This window comes from Gambusia affinis, linkage group LG20 (genome assembly GCF_019740435.1).
Source record: "Gambusia affinis linkage group LG20, SWU_Gaff_1.0, whole genome shotgun sequence".
In the NCBI taxonomy this organism is placed as follows: domain Eukaryota; kingdom Metazoa; phylum Chordata; class Actinopteri; order Cyprinodontiformes; family Poeciliidae; genus Gambusia; species Gambusia affinis.
Window position 1 is genome coordinate 15,726,865 of NC_057887.1, and position 10,288 is coordinate 15,737,152.

Sequence of the window (10,288 nt, forward strand, 5' to 3'; positions counted from 1 at the left end):
ATTTTGTTTTTGCTTTAAAGCTATTTGTTTGTTTATTTATTGGCAGTTCAGGTCTAAAAATGGTGATCTGAGCAGGAAATGATTCAAGAATCTAAATAAAAATGGATGCATTTAGAGGAACAAAGTCCGAGCCTTATTTCTGCACCTTTCCACGCCGACTATTATATTTATGGACCGGAGGTGAGCTACATTTTGTTTAAAAAAACGTTGTTTTTTTTTAACGTTAAATGACAAAACATTTGCTGTAGTTAGCAAGTTGGAAAGAAATGCAAAAGAAAAACTGAACACACCTGATGTCTCAGTAGCTTGTAGAACCAGCATCAGCAGCAGGAACTGAAATTGTTTTCTGTTTGACTTTCTCAGTGTCTGACTCCTTATATTTTTGCTTAAATAAATTTTTCATTTGAAAACTTTTGTTTCTGCACGGCTCTATTCAGGTCCAAACTTTGTATGAATTTTAACTGAACCACCGGGGATTTTGTCTTTTTCAGCCCTTCTGTGTTAGACCTGCTGCTTTATTTTGGATTATTTTTCCACTGCGAACACATTTCTAGTCAAATTGTAGATGTTGAACAGACTTGTTCTCGTATATTTCTAGACTAGTTTGGACTTTAAGCTGCTCATATCGTGTGACTAACAAAGAAATTATCGTCCCTCCACCACCATGTTTGACAGTAAATACGACTGGTTTGATTTTCTCTAAACGTGGTTCTGCACAATATGATAAAACATATAATTTTCTACTAAATCTGTCAAATTAACATTGATTAATGAAATCTAGTGATTCATTCAGATGTAAATTTAAAAATCTAATTCAAGTATCTGCAACTTGTGGCTCTTTAGATTTAATAACTCTCATTTTGTTCATTTTATTCTGCATATTTTGGTTCTACAGACACCAACTTTACCCCAAATCTACACATTGTAATGAAAAACGTATCTTTAATTTTCAGCTCCACAATAACTGTGTGTGAAATTCATTTATTTCACCCAGATCTTTCAAGATTTATTCTTCTTATTTGAGGAAATCGTAGAGTTTGTTGAGCTCTCAGGCTCCATCTTGTCCAAATGTCCTTCTTTCTTTCTTTCTTTCTTTCTTTCTTTCTATCTTTCTTTCTTTCTTTCTTTCTTTCTTTTTAAATTAACATCAAAATAGTTTAAAAACCGGTTTTAAAACCTTGAATGTTTTTGAAACAAGAAAATAACTGAAGAATCACTGCCAAGGCGATTCAAAGTGGACAGAAGCGACTGTCGATTTATTCATCATCACTTAGAAGCGGGTCGTTTAACAACTTGAACCAAATAAAACATGTTAAAAATGTTAGCAGTTGTCACAGCAGGTCCTGAATGCGCTGGAAGCTTCTTCTGCATCTAAACATAAACTGCATCTGCTGTAAAGCACTGGTGCTGCTGTCTAGACAAAGGGTGTTCAAAGTTGGGGTCAGGGGCCATTTGTGGCCCGTGGAATGATTTTTGGCGGCCCCCACAACCACAATTCAAGACAAAAATTAGGGCAAAGAAACTAAGCTTACAAAAATATGTCCTTCTATTTTCTTGGTGAATACCAGCTACTCATTAATCTTTGCTTCATATTACACTTTATTGCAACGGAATTTGGTTTTAAATGCTGTATAAAACCCTGGTTAAATACAGGAAATGTTTTCAAATGAAAACTGACCTAGATCCTGTTTTTGTCGCTGAGAAAAGACAAAATAATTTAAAATTTTTCTTCCATCGAGTCCAAAATAATAAGCAAACTCCATGCCTTTCATTTAAAAAGAAAAGAAACTGTGGAAGCCACTTGAAGTTTGACATCTACAATACCATTTCTACAAAGAATCTGATTAAACAAGTAAAACGTTTAGTTTATGTTAAAGCAGGAAAAAAGTCATGATATATTTTTGAGCTGACAATTTTGACAATAATTTTTGATGCTCACTTTGAAGGAGTTTGTTCACCAGAACATGATTTTTCTTAACTTTTGCTCTCATTAAATCTATTTAAGCCTCCTCTGGCCTCCTCTCTCTCTCTCCAGACCTGACCTCTTCCTCTGGTGAACTTTCTGTGCCACTTTCCCTCCCTGCTGTGTTCATCCCTCAGCAGAAACACTCTGAACAACCAGGAGCATCTCTTTGCTTTGTGTGTCTAAATCTGGAAAGAACCGGAGCGCCACTGAAAAGAAAGAGAAAGAGTAGGTGTTGTGATGTAGGCAGCCTCTGTGAACTTTTTTTTACAAGATTAGCATATGGACGGAAAAAATGCCAGTCAGGGTCTTTTTTTTTTTTTTTTTTTTCTTCGTCTGTGCTGGAATAAAACCATGTTTTGTATGGATGATAAATACCATCGGGTTAGAGTTGAAGCGCCTGTTGCTGAGGATTTAAATTGTGTTTTATGGAAGTGAACAGCTGAAAATCAGCAGCATTTTATCAGTGGGTGGTAAATGGACCTCTTTTTCTGCAAAGCTTTCCCACTCAGACAGCAAACGCTGCATTCACAAACATATTTGCTCCAGCATGCAGGGAGGTTACAGCTTTGGGGGGAGAGGTGTGGGCAAATTCTGAATAAATGCTTTTTATTTAATGCACTAGTTTAAAATGCATCCTGTGAACCACGTCCTGAGTCACTGCTGGAGGAACTCTGATTGTGATGGCTCTTAAACGCTAATATTGAAGCAACATGAATAAAAAAATCAACCCAACAACCTACGTCTATATGTTCTCTTTATGCTCCGTGAGGTTTTCTGAAGTATGTTTTTAAAATAATATTCCCAAACGTAATTTAGCATTTTTTCAGCAATTACAAATTATTTCAATAATAGTGATATCAAAATAAAGCTACAACAGAAAATGAGAATTGAGCATGAAATAATTTTGACCTTTTTTTGTTGTCCCTCCCTATTTTTTTTTTTTTTATATTTTTTTTTGCAGAATACATTGTATAAATATTTTAGAAATATTATAAATAAGGCTACAGATTTTTGGAAACAATAATTTGTTTCCAAAATTAAATAACAGTAGATTTAATGTCCAGCTGTGGACATTAAATCTACAAAGATTGATGCAGCTGAGGTAAATTAGAGCACATTTATAGACGTTTTAGTTTAGTATATATATATATATATATATATATATATATATATATATATATATATATATATATATATATATATATATATATATATATATATATATATATCCAAGTGTTTTGTCTTTGACACAAGTAGACAAAGGCAAGCTGTTTTTTTATTTACTAAACCTAATGAACCTGTTTTTACATGTCTAAGCTTTTCTTTAAAATCCACATTTTTTATCTAATTATAGTAAAACAATGACAAAGGTGGGTTTTTTGTTTGTTAGGATTTTTTTTTTGTTGTTGAAAAATTACAACAAATTTAGGCACATTTTACAGATTTTTTTTTAAGATCACCAAAATGTATACACAGTCTTATTATTATTTTTTTGGCTCTATCAGAGCTCCATACAACGTCTGTCTCACAGTCCTTGTGCTTCAACTTAAATACAAATAACATTTTGCTCCAAAAACAAACCATCTTTCCCACAAAATAAATAACACAAGCTGAACTAGAAAAAGAAAACTTAAGTTTGAAGCTTTCAACTTGACCCTAAACTAAAGGGCTAATTTGATGCGTTTAAGGAGATTATTTCTTTCAACTTAAAATTGTTACCGTAGTTTAAAAAGAAAAAAACATGAAATTAAAACACAAACACATTACTCACTTTACACAAAATGAAATAAAATTACTCCTTAAATAAAAATTGAGTCAAAATGGTGACAATATTCTGCTAAAAGAGATGAAAGTTGTTTAAAATCACTAAGTGAATGTAATAAATTTATTTTAATTTATTCCACACACAGAGTAAATGTTTGGAAAACAGTTTTTCCTACTTCCTACACTAGACAATTGGTGGCCTTTTTTTAATTAAAAAAAACAAAAACAAAAAAAAAACGCATTTTTATCAAACATTTTCATTTTCAGAGCAATAGATATCTGCTTTGTTTTTAAGTGTAGGGAGTTGATTCCTCTGCCAACACGCAGAGATTAATCACTTTGAATCGGTCATCAGCGCATCACAATACATCATATTATCAATAATTATGCCTTCTCTATAAAGGCTCCTTATGTGATCAGACATAACAACAAATAATATTGATTATAAACCCTTTGGTTTCAGTTTAAATATACATTTTAAGAAAATGTACGACTTTACAAACAGTGCCAGAAGAAGTGTGTTATATTAGACTGAATGTTTTGCAGAACATTAATGGTCACAGTGACTGGAAGTTGAAACAGGAGCCATAATAATGGCTGTCGCAGTGAGAGGACAGATCCAGCCTCCTGAAATTGTGCCCACACTTTCAGAATGACCGTTATCACGATGCAGAGTCACACAGACATATTTTTAGAAAGAACTCAGTTCCCTGGCAACAGATTGAAGTTAGCTTGAAGTCTTTTAAGAAGAAATTCACCTGGGAGTGTCAGAGAACAAGCGGCGCCATAAATCTCCTACATGGTTTCAGACACGAGTACAGAAACGATCAAATCTGAGCTTTAAATGAGAAAGGAATTGAAAAATCTGTGGAGAATAAATGGCTAAAGAGTGAACTGTTCTCAAAAGCAGAAAAAAGAGAAGAAAATATCTGGAAAAATAAAATTTTCTGACTCTTTTTGTTGCTTTAACCCCAGAAAATACAGCAAAATTTAAAAAGTAGAGAATTAAGATGGATTTTAAAATGCTCAAGTGCTTTAGGCACTTAAGCACTCTTTGGTATAAATCCAGTGTTATCTAATGTTTTTGACTGACAGAAGTCAGTGAAATACCCAACAATTACATAAATATGTTTGTTTTATAATCTTATCCAAGCAAAACCAGTGAAATTCTCACAGACCTCAAAAGGATAATGTGTTTGGGAAATTATGATTTTGATTTTCCTTTCTGTACAAAACACACAGAAGCTTTAAAACCACTTGTACTTTTTGCTAGGCTACAACATTTAATTTAGTTTACTTTATTAGGACAGTGCACATTAATCGACATTACTGAAATTCATGGCAGTCTAAAAATGCAGGACGTAGCACAAACACAATAAAACACAAAATAAAACACCTCATTATGCAATTCACAGGAAAGAACACATATTTCTATCAAAACAAGCAAAAAAAATTTATAAATGTATTTCTATTTTAATGTGACAAACCAACATGATGTAATGTGTAATTGAGGAGTTAAAGGAAAATGGCTTAATTTGGTTTAATACAACTTACAAACTGAAAAATGTGGTGTGCATTTGTGTATAATTCCCCCGAGACAACAGCTGTAGTTGTAGAAAGGTGGGGGTACGTCTCTACCAGCTTTGCACGTTTATAAACTGATTTAGGAGTAGACTTTGATTAGGCCATCTATGACACGAATATCGTTCAATCTGAATCATTTCCTTGTAGCTCTGGCTGGATGTTTTGGGTTACTGGAAGATGAATTTCCTTTCCTGTCTAACGTCTTTTACAGCTGCTTCCATCTTCCCATGAGCTGCATGATGCTGCCTGTGGTGTGCTGAAGGGAATTGTAGTTTTATGTCTCGATAATGTTAGAATTTAGGCTAAAAGTTCGGCATTGTTCTCATCTGAGATCTTTCTTCCATGTGTTTTCAGTGTCCACTGCAAATGGAAATGTACATAAAAATAATTTGAAGGTTCTTTTTGTAACGTAACAAGAGTGAAAAGCTTAAGCGGGTGTAAATACTTCTTCAAAGTACTGTAAATATGTGATCCATATGTAGTAAAATAAAGTTTTACATTTATTTGCACTATTTACATCAAGAAAAGAAACTTAAAACAGCTTTTGCTTCTTTACATTTTATTTATTTATATGATAATTAATCACCACTGTCTTTCTTAATCAATTATTAAGACATTTTTGATTTAACAGGTTTTAAGTGGTATTAGAAAACTGATGTGTCGCCTAGTGGCCACTAGGTGGCAGTGAAACGGAAGAAAACAAATCGTTATTATTTTAACCACTGCCATACAGTGCTCTTATTTAACTTTATGATACAGGATTATAATTGTTGTAATATTAGTTTATTATTATGGTGTGGTTGTAATATTGTAATTCTCGTCCGTTTTAATTTGGTTTTGTAATCAAGTGAGTAGTATAATGTTTTAATTATAATGTAAATCTTTTATTTGTTCCGTTATTCTGTCCTCTTTTCCAGGCCTCCCTAAAATAAAACTGAAGATTTTATCTCAATAGACATAAAATAGCAATTAAATAAAATAAAATAAAATAAAAACAGAAAGTCAGAAAAAACATAACGAAACGTGAAAAACAGGCATTTTTTTTCTGGACAAGTGGGAAGTAAAATGTCTGTTCACTAGGTTAATGACAGACCTGCGTCTTGTGCATGGAGCCAACATAGCTGTTACATTTTTCCTATAAAGCAACGTTGGCCCACAACTTTGACTAAGTCTTTAATTTTGGCCCACTGTGTGTTTGAGTTTAACACCCCTGCTTGAAACCACCTGTCTGGTTTCTCTGCGTTGACAAACCAGGATTGCACAGCAGAACTTGCAACATCATCTCCCCATCTATGTTCTGCTCTGGTTTGCCTGACAGCTTTCAGACACAAGAGTACAAGTAAAAGTTGAATTTATGTTTGAAAAAAACGGCCCAGAACTAGCATAAAAAAAATCTTCACATGCTAAAACTACATCCTCTCTGAGATATATTGAAATCCCTCCTGACTCAGGGTGATTAAGACAGTCCTGTTTGAAATGATCAAGCAGAGAATGAACAGAGATGACAAAATGGCCCGATGTGGGCCTAGCCTGCACATTGCTCAAATAGTTTCCACGCTGAGTCGATTGCCACATCTACTGAATTCTCACAGGACACATCTCAGTTCTGCCTGGGCTCCACTGTGGGAAATTAAAAGCAGCCAATAATTGAAGGTCAATTTTATCACCGTGACATAAGATAAATATATAATGTTCAACTTATGTGCACAGTGAAACACAACCCTTCTGTTTCATGAAGGTTTTAATGCAAAACTTTCCAACTTAGAATGTATTTTAATACAAAGACATAACTAAAAAATAGAAAATACATTTCATTTGGGATTTTTATTACTGCAAAAACACAAAATCTTTGTTCTTGAAATAAGTCACAACTAACTTATAAGTAAGTTTTCAGGAAGATATCTGAGCTTGTTTCATGTCAAAAATACATGAAAGGCAGATTATTTAACTTACAACTAGCAGGTTTTCTTTAGTATTAAAAAGCTATTGACTTAAAACAAGTTTAGATTTTGTGCTGAAACGTTACTTTGTAAGTTTGTCTTATTTCAAGAATACTCTGATATTTGCATTAGAAACTAGACAAAAAACAGTAATATTTTATGTTTTTTACTGAAGTTTAAAAACTTTCACTCATTCCCACTACATATTTCTGAAAATTTGAAGATTCACTGCAGGTTGGAAAGTTTATTCAGTTTAATAGTCAGAGATTTTAAAAAATGATCCAAACAGTTACTGTCATTAGCTGATAAAAATCTACTTAAACGTTCGTGTTGTTCAAATGAGCTGAGGAAAATGTATTTTTCTCCAGAGCTGTGTCTCATCCAGGGATGGATCGCTCCAGATCCTGTTCAGGTTATTCATGTTTTTGGTCTTGGGTTCTGCGGTGTCAAATTCATTTTCATTTGAATGTTCTTAACGGGCCGGTTTTGCCAGAATGTATTGATAACACCCGTTAAACTATTAAAGTATTAACAAATAGTTGTTTTGACTTTCAATAAGTGTTTCTTAAAATTAAATAATATTGAACATCTTTTCACACTGACCAGTCCCTCCCAGGATTTTGTGATCGTTTTTGTGGGTATTTTGCAATCAAAATCAGGTTTTCTTTAAAAAAATTTAAATATTTCTTAAGAATGTTTATGATATTTGCACTAATGTGACTTTTTATTAATCATCTTATCAATCACTTGACAATAAGTAAGACTGAGGCAGCAGCCACTTACCCCATGTTTTTGATCAAGTTTTAAAAAAAATTAGCAGTAAAATCAGGAAACAAAAGTGGGGATCTGTTGACTTTATGTGAATTTTGCAGATTTGTGAAAAACTGGAGGGACTTATGGATGCAATTAGGCATCTAGAGGGCCACTTAAAAAGTTGTGGCGGGCCAGTTTTGGCCCCCAGTCCTCGAGTTTGACAAAGTGGTTTGAAGCGTACGATCTCGGAAGAACCGGCCTTGACTCCATGGTGGGTTTTTTTTTATTTATAATGTAAGCTGATGAATTCAGTTCAGATATCGTGTATCAACGTGTGGCTGATTGTTGGTTTAATACCAAGGTGTTTTGGCTGAGAAATTGTCAGCGTTTCTATAAAATTTTTGCATTTTGTGGTGTATGAAAGAAACCTAATGTCCTGAAATATTTGTCATACTCTAAACATTCAGTTTGGTTTTTATCTCTGAACATCCATGGCCTCAACATCAGTCTTTTCTGCAAGCTCGACATCTTTTCATGAGTTTACCTGAACATAACTGTACCTTTCGCATAAAGTTGTAGAAAAATGCTGAGATGCTTTGAGAGAATTTCAGGTTTTGATTTTTCTGAAAATCGTGGGCTATTGGTGGGAATTTGGCAGCATAATTGACATTAAATATAAGCTATTTCATATTGTAAATGTTGTTAATTCAATAAAACTGTGTATTTTTCAAAATAGAAGCGATACGAAAGCTTACAGGCGAAATGAGAGCGGTGTCATTGGTATCCCATGACGTGAGCAGTTCATTGAGACGCTCTCTTTAAAAAGCTGTGAGACTGAGAAGGGGAATTCTCACTAATACCAGAAATAACCAGAAAACTCAGCTTCTGCTGAGAAAAAACTCAGAAAAAACTCAGAAAACTCAGCTTCTGCTGAAAACTCAGCTTCTGCTGAGTTTTCTGGGTCAAGTCTGTTATATTTAAGACTCTCTGAAGTTTAGTTCTGCTGACACTCAGCCTTTTACTTTTATTGAGGTCTTAAGGCAGATTATTGTTCCCGCACTGACTCACTCTGCTCTGGTAGGATGTTTCATCCTCTTTGCTTTTCGTTGGAAAACTTCAACACCTCTTTTGTGCTGAATTTTGTAGAAGAATAATCGGTCAGCAGAGTAAAAAATAAAGAACTGAGAACACAGTCTTGAGGTACACCTGTGCTCAGTTTGATGGAGCAATATTGAGAGTAGTTTGACTCTGTAGCAGTTTTTATTTGAAATGTATGGGGGAATTTTTCTGCCATAATTTGAGAGCTCACATTTTCAGTCTGAGAGTAGGATTTCATGTCTTTTGTTCTCAAAACTTTTCATACTTTTGCTTACATTTTCATTTTGAAAGCAGGACTTCATGTCTTTCTTATCAAAACTTGTAATGTTTACTCAAACATTTTTCCTTGCACTCTTGCAGAATTCTCTACTCGCTTACAAAATATGGAACCGCCTTTTGGTACTGTCGCCTGGCAACCCCTCAGCCAATAGAATGGAAGTGTTGTACTAGGTGCGTTTGTTTCCTTCTAGTGGATATGCCTGTGTGGCCACTATTGATTGCAGCAACATACGCCACCCACTGGATGTAGGGAGTTTGTTGGGTGAACAAATTCCTGCCTAACATCAGAAGGCTGTTAGCGATCAGTAGCACACTGTTAGCCTATGTTTAGAGGAACATGGAGCAGAAAGCTGAGGCTTTTGTTTCTTCCTACATCCAGTGGGTGGCACAGGTTGCTACAATTGGTAGTCGGCACACCCACTAGAAGGAAACAAACGCACCCAGTACAACACTTTTATTCAATTGGCTGAGAGGTTACCAGGCGATGGTGCATTTCTTGTTCCAGAAGCAAGCAGAAAATGTTTTGTAAGCAAGCAGAAAGTCTGAGCAGAGACTGTCTGAGAGCGAGGAAAAGTTTTGAGTACAAGCATTACAAGTTGTGAGAAGAAAGACATGAATTCCTGCTTTCAAAATGAAAATGTAAGCTAAAGTATTAAATGTTTTGAGAGCAAAAGACATGAAATCTTGCTTTCAGACTGAAAATGTGTGCTTTTGGATTATGGCAGAAAACAGTCCTCCTAGAAATGCTAATAATGCTAATTTGAGTAAGTGTACATCTAGCTGCTATGCTCTCAATCTTGTAAAGCTTTGACCTGCTTTTAAGCTGAAATGTAAAGAGCAAAGATGCTATTACATTCTGGTCTGGAATATCTTTTGAATTAAAATAATGAAACAAAAGCAAAAT